The sequence below is a fragment of the Mustelus asterias genome, chromosome 23 (genome assembly GCF_964213995.1).
Source record: "Mustelus asterias chromosome 23, sMusAst1.hap1.1, whole genome shotgun sequence".
In the NCBI taxonomy this organism is placed as follows: Eukaryota; Metazoa; Chordata; class Chondrichthyes; order Carcharhiniformes; family Triakidae; genus Mustelus; species Mustelus asterias.
Genome location: NC_135823.1, coordinates 35,227,145 through 35,238,179, shown reverse-complemented (window position 1 = coordinate 35,238,179; position 11,035 = coordinate 35,227,145). Strand labels below are relative to the sequence as shown.

General features: G+C 43.7%; 1 pseudogene; it reads left to right on the top strand.

Moving 5' to 3' along the window:
- The first annotated feature begins 1,409 nt into the window (after positions 1-1,409).
- LOC144510374 (protease-associated domain-containing protein 1 pseudogene) lies at positions 1,410-1,951 on the top strand (annotated as a pseudogene).
- Positions 1,952-11,035: the final 9,084 nt, after the last annotated feature.

Below are 11,035 nucleotides of genomic sequence, written 5' to 3'. Positions count from 1 at the left end.
AGCTCCATGTACTCATCCAGGAGTCTCTTAAAAGACCCTATTGAGTTCGCCTCCACCACCACTGACGGCAGCCGATTCCACTCGCCCACCACCCTCTGTGTGAAAAACTTACCCCTAACATCTCCCCTCTACCTACCCCCCAGCACCTTAAACCTGTGTCCTCTCGTAGCAGACATTTCCACCCTGGGAGAAAGCCTCAGAGTCCACCCGATCTATGCCTCTCAACATCTTATATACCTCTATTAGGTCTCCTCTCATCCTTCGTCTCTCCAAGGAGAAAAGACCGAGCTCCCTCAGCCTATCCTCATAAGGCATGCCACTCAATCCAGGCAACATCCTTGTAAATCTCCTCTGCATCCTTTCAATCTTTTCCACATCCTTCCTATAGTGAGGCGACCAGAACTGAGCACAGTTCTCCAAGTGGGGTCTGACGAGGGTCTTATATAGCTGCATCATTATCCCCGGACTCCTAAACTCAATCCCTCGATTGATAAAGGCCAGCACGCCATATGCCTTCTTAACCACCACCTCCACCTGCGGGGCCGATTTCAGAGTCCTATGGACCTGGACCCCAAGGTCCTTCTGATCCTCTACAGTACTAAGAGTCTTTCCCTTTTATATTGTACTCCTTCATTCCATTTGACCTACCAAAATGGACCATGACGCATTTATCTGGGTTGAAGTCCATCTGCCACTTGTCCGCCCAGTCTTGCATCCTTTTGATTCAATTGGATTTTGAATTTGGTTTTTGGAGCAAGCAAGGAATGGATTTGAGTTTGACTGGTCCATTCCGAGCATTGGCTTTGTAACTTTAAGGATGAAGTAAAAAACATTTTTTTTAAAAGGGTTGGCTTGTCATGTGACCACCCTCACCAACATACCAGCAATTCAAACATGATTGTGTATTCCAATTGTAAGTTGATTAGATCAGATCTGGAAATTCCTCCACTAAGCCACGATCCCATTGTTCGAGTGACCTGATTGGATGGTTTGTCTCCATCCAGTTGAATATCTGGACATTGAATCATTTTTTTCCTATTCCATTAGCACATTCACATTCCTCTGGAGTCATTATGGTTGATTTTCTTTTCGCAGACATGCTCTCTCCAGCTCTATGGGGTTGGAATGTAGAGTGTACAATAATGCAAATTAGGGAGCCATCACGGCTGAGAGTTCAAGTCACTTTAGTCTTTGTTCAATAAAAAGCCTGTTTTTTTTTTAAAGTTCAACTCGTGTTTCCAGCCAGTGGATTAAAAATGATTATTTGGCATAAAGCACATCTTCATAACAATCCTACCAGGCCTGAACTTCAACAACTGATTAAAACAGTATCACTGCATAATCTGATGATTAAGACCGGCACTTTTATCAGCATTAAAAAGCGCAGATGCCTGGCTGCAGGAGGGAGGATGGGGCTGCTGGTGTCCACCTGCTTTCCAACTTGCCTCCTGGTCCAGCAGACACTGCTTACTGTAGGTCTGGGAGTTAACCAATATTTATATTTCCAAGTTCTGAGCACTGGAGACATAGGCTGCATCTTTCAAACTAATCTGGCCAAGGACTTTGGCAGTAATTTTCATGCAAGATATGAGCAGCTGTATCTGGACCCCACTGACCCATCTCATGCCTGCAGCAACTTGAACAACAGAGCTTTCATTCAGGATCAGATTGCCTTGGAGCTGCTCGTTTTTGTCCAAAGTGCAGGTTATTCAGGAAACTTGTGGCAGGACAGTGATAACCTCGGATATAATGTATGACAACGACAACTCTTATCTCGAGATGGTGCAGGATGGTACGTCCAAAAATAACAACATCCCAACACTGTTCCTCTTCAGGAAGGAATGGGTACATGATCAGAAGATTGCTGGAGTTGCATGGCCTGATCTTGACACTTGTGAGCTTGAGTGGGATCCAGACGTTTCAGTTTAAGCAGTCACCACGGACCCTCTAGTGAACACAGACCCTGGTCTCGACCTACCCTTTTGCACTAGTCCTGTTTTCTAATAGATCCTCTCCCAATCAAATAAAGAATTTGTGATGTTTATGATTTCACACTTTATTTAATAAATAAAGCTGTTGTTCAAAGGAAAAGAACAGAATATTGAACAACTAACAGTACAAACAACTACCTGCCAACAGTTCAACAACTGAACTCCGCAGCTCTTGGAGCTTCTGAACTAATTCAACAATGAGGAAGATTTTGTGCTCGTACATATAGCGATGGGGTGGAGGCAGGATTTGATTTGATTTATTTTCACATGTATTAGCATACAGTGAAAAGTATTCTTGCATGCCATACAGATAAAGCATACCATTCATAGAGAAGGAAACGAGAGAGTGCAGAATATAGTGTTACAGTCATAGCTAGGGTGGAGAGAAAGATCAACTTAATGCAAGGTAAGTCCATTCAAAAGTCTGACAGCAACAGGGAAAAAGCTGTTCTTGAGTCGGTTGGTACGTGACCTCAGACTTTTGTATCTTTTTCCCGACGGAAGAAGATGGAAGAGAGAATGTCCGGGGTGCATGGGGCCATTATTTATACTGGCTGCTTTGCCAAGGCAGTGGAAAGTGTGGACAGAGTCAATGGTGGGAGGTTGGTTTGCGTGATGAATTGGGCTACATTGACAACCTTTTGTAGTATCTTGCAGTCTTGGGCAGAGCAGGAGCCATACCAAGCTGTGATACAACTAGAAAGAATGCTTTCTATGGTGCACCTGTAAAAGGTGTGGGCAATGATTCGACACTTGGGGACTATAGCACAACGCAACCCAACCCCCAATGCCTTCGCTGGTAAAGGCAACATATATATGAACTATCTAGCCTAAGATGACCCTAATTTCTAACTGTCTATTTGTACAGAGCCTGATCATGTTAAGGCTGATATGTTAGTCCTTTGTGCTTGTTTTGGGATGGTGGGCAGAATCAGCCAATTATGATGACTGGCCTGTTTACCCACAGCTGGGAAGCAGATGTGAACCTGCAAAGGAGGATCCCAGTGGATTGTGATACCTCCCAGCCTAGCTCCACCAGTTAATTTTCATGCCATGACCATATGATCCCTAAGTGCAATTGCGGTATTTTACTCCAGCAGCATTTTAATGCTATTGTTGCAATTTCTGACTTTGATATTATTTAAAGCTGTCAATTTCTCTGGCCAGTAATTTAACAGAGGCAGACCTTGTTTACTTAACATTCCAGATCTGAAGAAAGTGTTTAACATGTGCTCAGCCACTACACCAATAAAGCCTGCCCAACAAACAGAACTCTCTTCACATGAGACAAGCAAAAGGACTGGGGAATTTGACAAGTCCTGTGTGTGTCAAATTCATTGAATGTTAATTGCAGTTGTATCCATTCAGCTAATGATTGTTGTTCTGGCAATATCCAAAGCAAGCAATCAGTGGAGGCAATAGGTGAGATCAGGCACAAGCAGAACAAACCTTGCGCTCAATGATGTACGTTGAGAAGTGAAGTAACAGACTGTGGAGAGGATGAGGCAGAGGTGAGAAAAACATTTCAAATGGGGGTATTTCATAATCAAAGTGGGAAATCCACCATTTGACAAAAATTTCTCATTCCTGCAATACCTTCCATCACTTGGCTGATGATTGAGAATAGATTGGCCAGTCAGATTGGTCAAAATCCCCAGTCCTTCCTTTTGCTTGTCTCATGTGAAGGGAGTTCTGTTTGTTGGGCATTAATGGCAGGTTTTATTGTTGTAGAGGTTGAGCATACATTAGACACTTTCTTCAGATCTGGAGCATTAAGTAAACAAGACCTGCCTCTGTGTTAAATTAGTGGCCAGAGAAATTGGTCTTTTTGTAGGTAATACCCTCGTAATGTTCCATTGTTAGGTAGATGTCAGTGTTATAGTGTACTGGAACTGCTAACTGAACAGGTCTTCAGTTTTAAAGTTTATTTATTAGTGTCATAGTGTTACATTAACACTGGAATGAAGTTACTGTGAAAATCCCCTAGTTGCCACACTCCATCGCCTGTTCGGGTACACTGAGGTAGAATTCAGCATGCCAAAGCACCTAACCAGCGTGTCTTTCGGACTGTGGGAGGAAACCGGAGCATTTGAAGAAAACCCATGCAGACACGGAGAACAAGCAGACTCTGCACAGACTGTCCCAAGCCCGGAATCAAACCCGGGTCCCTGGCACCATGAGGCAGCGGTGCTAACCACTGTGCCACCCAGGCCCATAACCTCATAACACTTTGGTGTTCAGTCCCACCTACCCGATGTGGATCCTCTCCACCCCCAAATTGTCACAGGAGGCTGCCTCCATTCAAATGGTGGCTTCTCACTGGACATCGATAAGCTGCAGAGCTGGACTGAGAGGTGGCAAATGGAGTTTAATGCGGAAAAGTGTGAGGTGATTCACTTTGGAAGGAGTAACAGGAATACAGAGTACTGGACTAATGGTAAGATACAGAGGGATCTGGGTGTCCATGTGCATAGATCCCTGAAAGTTGGCACCCAGGTTGATAGGGTTGTTAAGAAGGCGTACGGTGTGTTAGCTTTTATTGGTAGAGGGATTGAGTTTCGGAGCCAGGAGGTCATGCTGAAACTGTACAAAACTCTGGTGCGGCCGCATTTGGAGTATTGCGTACAGTTCTGGTCGCCGTATTATAGGAAAGATGTGGAAGTGTTGGAAAGGGTGCAGAGGAGATTTACCAGGATGTTGCCTGGTATGGTGGGAAAATCGTATGAGGAAAGGCTGAGGGGCTTGAGGTTGTTTTCGTTAGAAGAAGGTTAAGAGGTGACTTAATAGAGGCATACAAGATGATCAGAGGATTAGATAGGGTGGATAGTGAGAGCCTTTTTCCTTGGATGGTGATGGCTAGCACAAGGGGACATAGCTTTAAATTGAGGGGTGAGAGATATAGGACAGATGTTAGAGATAGGTTCTTTACTCAGAGAGTAGTAAGGGTGTGGAATGCCCTGCCTGCAGCAGTAGTGGACGCGTTAACATTAAGAGCATTCAAATGGTTATTGGATAAACATATGGATGATATTGGAATAGTGTAGATTAGAGGGGCTTTAGATTGGTTTCACAGGTCGGTGCAACATCGAGGGCCGAAGGGCCTGTACTGCGCTGTAATGTTCTATAAAATGCCCCTAATTGGGCCTGTGATTATGGCAGTTGACTACTCACTTCCTTAGAGCAAACTGTAATCTGACTTTCAGTCCTGCCTCTCAGAAAACGTCCTGGCAGCAGGACTGAGTCTGGGTGACAGCTCCTCGCAATCTTGCTGGCTGCCCCACCCAGCCATCCAAACCTGCTTCCCGGGGCTAGTAAAATCCTGGCCATTCACTCTGTTTCTCTCTTCACAGATGCTGCCTGACCTGCTGAGTATTTTCAGCACGTTTTGTTTTATTTCTATCTATCCTATTTCACAATTTTGGTCCATTGCCTTGCAGGTTAAGGCACTTCAAATACATATCCAAGCACTTTTCAAATGCTTTAAATTAAGATAGTGAGTTCCAGACCCCCACTACTCATTAGATTGAACATTTCTCCTCAACTCCCTTCTAATACTCCTGTCAATTACTTTAAATCTATGCCCCCTGGTTATTAACCTCTCAAGAGAAATAGGTCCTTCCTATCCAGTCTAGCCAGGCCTCCCATAATTTTATACACCACAATTCAACCAGCTGCCAGCCATCTCTATACTTAAAAAAACAAGCCCAGTGTTTCCAGTCTTCGTTCATAGATATATTTCTCCAGTCCTGGCACCATCCTGGGAAACCTCGTCTGCAATCCCATCCTTCCTGTAATAGTGACCAAATTTATACATGATATACTAGCTGCATAACTAAGGTTTTACATCATTCTATCATATTTTAATCTGCTTTTATATTCTATGCCTCAGCTAATAAAGTAAGTCTTATGCTTTAATAATGACCTTTTCTGCCTAACTTGCCAACTTCAGGGATCTGTGGTCATGCACTTCAAGTTCCCTCTTTTCCTCTGCACTTCCCAGTATCTTACCGTGTATTGTGTATTCCTTGCCATGTATTCCCTCCACAAATACATTACCTCACCTTTCTTCAAATTGAATTCCATTTGCCTCTTTTCCATCCATCTTGAAATGTTCCTGTAGCCTATAATTTCCTTCCTCACTATTAACCACATGGCCAATTTTTATACCATCTACACATTAATAACTTCTGCAAATTGGCTTAGCATATACATAGGGCACTTCTTCCCTCAGGGACCATGACAACAATGCTCAATGGTCACAGGAATCCTTCCAAATTAATTCCCACAATCAGCAGACAGATTGCCAAACTCCACTCAGACCTATTCCACGTAATGCAGTAAGTCCCACTCATAATAACATTAACACGGTTTAAAACATTAAAATCTTCTATCAACATAATGTAAAATTACCCGCTGGTCACATTAACATGACAGCTATTCAGTGTACTTGCATACTACTATCGCTACAGTCATAAGATGATTTCACAGCTCTTGAGATGTAACACATTAAAACATGCTTACCCTTTACACAGCTACCAGCTGGACATGAAACACCCAGAACGTTGAACATCACATGGAAAATCATCTCCCAATGTTCAAAGGGTTTGTGGATCAATTACAGACTGAGCAAGGCTGTCAGAATGTCTGCTGCGAACTTAATCCAGCTCTTGTAACATAATAAGCCATTCACTAATAAGTAAGGTCCCACATCTTGCAATCCAGCAAATGACCCAATACATTCACTGTTACAATACTTATGCTGAATAAAGACTGCTAAAACTCAATGAAACAAAACAGCGCTGACAGCCCAACACTGACTCTATGGGCAGAACTCTCCCAAAAAATTTCTAGGTGTTGTTCCTAGTGGGAAAACCGATGAGATTCCCACTGGGTGGTTTGGTGTAATTTAGTTCGCAATTCGGAGCCTGGGAGATTCTCACTGAATTCACTCACACTTAGAATTATTTTTGGAGTGGGGACCTAAAGACACAAGGCAATCTTCTCAGAAATCAGACGCCCTTTTTAAAGGGTGCACCAATCTCCACACAACACAATCATCCCCCTCCTAGTCATTGGCTAAGGCCCCTCCCGCACACACTGGCATCAGCCACTCTCCCCATTTGCTGGTACCAGCAGCACCACCCCCTACCCTCTATGGGGATATCAAAGGCTTCCCCTTCAAGCCTTCCCACCATTTCAGGAGCCCCCAGATGCCCCACCCTTTCAGGAGACTTGCTAGAATCCCCCCTTCAGGGCCCCTATTTGTCACTGCTAACCTGGCACCCTGGCAGTGCCAATCTGACAACACGCATACTCAGGTCATTACAATAAAATCAATGTTTATGTAATATTCATAGAAACAAAAAACAGGCATAACATTTTCTGGCGCTGATGATCACACCATCAACAGAGTTTTCAAATATGAATGGAAATAATGTTACCCATAAGAAGCCCCACCACCAACACCCCCACCCCACCCGACTGGCAGTGGCATTGGAGGCACCCTTCTGACTCTGCTGTTGTGTCAGCCATAATGACCTTGGAGGTTGTCATTTGGCTAGTTGAACCTGAGCAGGCTCCACCTAGGATGGTGCATCCAGCTCCCTGGTGAGGCACTCTTCAGTCACATGGTCTCATCATATGCCATGATCAGTGGCAGAGAAACAGCCCTCCTCCTCCAGAGCACCTTGAGAGGAATCTTCACACCAGTATGAGGTTCATTTCAATCTCCTTGCTTATCATTGATGGATGGGCAACTAGCAGGGAGACTAGATGCCTCATCCATCTTTCATACTGGCAGTGACCACCTGAGGTCATTGCCTGTGTGAGGGCTTGTAGGTCTGAATGGAACTCCCAGAACCCCTGATTCTGTTTCTGGAGCTGCCTGTCCAAGAGAGTAGCCAGTCTCTCAATAGGGGAGCTAATGCACTCGGTGCTCAGGGTCAACACACTGCTCGTGCTCTTCATGGACTTCTCCATGACAGAGACCTTGGCACGCAGATCCTCAGGGATCTCCCACATGACAGACTATTCAGAGAATTAAGAATCTATAAGATCCAAGAGCAAGTAGCAAGTTGGATCCAAAAGTGGTTAATAGTTGTTGTAAGTAAAATAATACCTCTGAGATTGTTAGTGAGTCAAAATACAGTGGCTTCATTTTCAAAAGCTTTTGGGAGAAGCAGGTTCCTAAAAGCGGTCTGCCAGACTTCTCCCTGAATACAAATAAGTGTGGGTATTTATACATCATGGTTCCCAGTCCCAACGCAGTCCCCGGTTCCCGTCACGACCCACAGTTCTTCCGGCTCCAGTCACGACCCGCAGTTCTCCCGGCAGCTTCAGCAGTTTCTCCCTTGAAGTAACTTGTGTGGTCGCGGCTGTCTCAGCAGGATTCCTTCTTTCAAACAGCCGTTATCGCGCTTTAACATCTGCAGCTGTTTTGCTATGTTTAACTAGCACACAAGCCTGCACAAACAGGTAAGGTTTGCAATGCCCTTGCACAGATTCTAGGTACAAAATTCTTTAACCCTTTTCATTAACCCTTTCCGTTCTTCATAGTGAATAGACATTTTTTGTGAAAGGCTATTTCCAGTGGGGATTGATTTGTAAGGCCTCAAAACTGGGTCCCTTATTTTCCTTGTTTTATAATTTAGACTTAAATGTAAGATGCATAATTAAGAAGTTCATAACTTGTACAATAATTAGTCTTGGGTTGACATTATTATGAATACTGGACTTTATAAGGTGGTTATGTTTTAAATTGTCTCCTTTAATGGTAAAGAGTCGTGGTTTGGAGAGGGATTGGGACCTCCTGCAAGTCACAAGCCCATGTGGTATGATTACTATGGAGGCAGGAACCCAGGCCAGAACTTTTCAAAAGTAAGGTACAACTTTTAACACCTGAACACAAAGGAGGAGGCTGTTAACCTTAATGTTGCCCAGAGGCAGTCAGAGAAAATAAGGTCGGGGAAGGAGAGCATAAGCAGGTGCTGCTATGTTGACAGAAGAAAAGGACTGCTTTTGGGTTAATCACCAAGCAAAGTGTTGGTGAGGACGAAAACTCTGGGTAATGAAACAAGGATCGTGAAGATTTTAAAAACAAGGAATCAGCATAGAGTACCTCCTACTGCAATTTTTCTTATTCTGTCACAATACATGGGTGTCGCTGACTAAACAAGCTACTTATTGCCCATCCCCAATTGCACTTAAGATAATGGTGGTCAGACATGTTCTTGAACCATTGAGGTCCATACTGTGTAGGTATTGTGCTGTTTGGGAGGGAACTCCAGGGTTTTGACCCTGCAACAGCAATATTGCTCCAAGTCAGGATGGTGTGTAGCTTGGAAGGGAACTTGCAGGTGGTGGTGGCCCCATGCATCTGCAGCCCTTGTCCTTCTAGGAATTAGGGATCGCAATTCTTTCAAATTATGCTCAGAAAATTGAGTGAAGGGGACCTCATTTACAAGGACACTGGAAGATTCATGCTGGAGCAAATAGAAGAGATCCTGCTCAAGCTTGGAGGAGCATGGGATTTTTAAACACAACTACATTTCTGCTACAAGTGTGGGACCATATAATGTATAAACATGGCAAGGGAATTTACGGTTGTGTTAAGAAGTCTATAAGGAATACCTTTTCTGTAGTTTTGCGTATTAGTTACCTAATAATGTTGATTTTAGTTTACTACAGCAAAAGTATTCAAACATGAATTTTTGTTCAATTCCTTAGGTAAGTCCATTTCATACAAGGAATGGACCAAGGGCTGGAAAGTAGGATTTGGCTGAATAGAAATAAAAGCAGAAAATGTTGGATATAACAGGTCGTTGAATCTGTGGGGAAAAAACAGAGTTAATATTTCAGGTCGATGAACTTTCATCAGAAGTTGGAAAAGTTAGAAATATTGATTTTAAACAAGTGGGAGAAGGTGCAAAAAGAACAAAAGGAAAAGTCTGTGATGGGGTTGAAGGTCAGACAAATTAAGTGACAACAGGATGGTGGTGCAAGGTCAAAAGGTAATGGAATGAGTAAAGAAACAAATTAAGTGTCATGGGGAGGTGCAGAATAATGAACAGTTGCTATGCAAAAGCAAGAGAGAGAAAAAATGTAAAACCAAAACTAGCAAAGGAAACAAAATGGGGGCTGAGATTACAATCTGAAATTGTTGAACTCAATTATTAAGTCTGGAACACGCTAATGTGCCTCTTTTTTGTGTTTTAATTTCAGATTTTTAACATCTACAGTATGTTTTTAACATGGTCCTTGGATCACCTCGCACAGCAAATGTCATGTGTGTTTTGGTACATGTCGACAGTGACAACACTTAAAAGCATTTTATTGGCTGCAAAACAACTAAATATAAATATCCTTAAATTAATCTTTGCCGGGGAGGGGAGGAACCTAGAGATAATTGTATTTTTCGTCAATACCTGGCAGTATGAGGCATCGACGTTGTTTACAGTTGGCGAGAGTGTTTTGTTGGTTTGGGTTGCCGGTTGCAGGCGGCTTTCCACTGCTCGCCTCTAGGCCGCGCGGCTCCCGTTGCCTGGTTACCGGCATAGGCCTCTTGCGCATGCCCGAGATTGCGCCGCTCGACGTGCTACGCCCTCCGAGGTGGAGCCAATCAGTGAGCCGGACCGGAGATCACCATGGAGACCGTCTGACTGGCACTCTCGTCATTTCCGGCACAGAATTTGGACAGACTTCACTTCAAGTAAAGGACTCCGGAGAGTGATCGGCTTCTGGGCAGCGGGAAACAAGAGGCAAATGGGTAGGTAAAGTGTGGGAGGGCAGGGTGAAGGTAGAGGGAGGGGGTGGGTGGAAGGGGATCTGATTCTAATCTTTCAAAAGGGGTAAAAATAGTGGATGCATTGACAATGATTTTCCAAAATTCTCTAGCTTGGAAGTTGGTAAATGGAGTTAAAGTTTAAAGTTTTTATAGTTCATTAGTATCACAAGTAGGCTTACATTACTGGAATGAAGTTACTGTGAAAATCCCCTAAATTCTCTGTCTGGCACCTGTTCGGGGACACTGAGGAAGAATTTAGCAT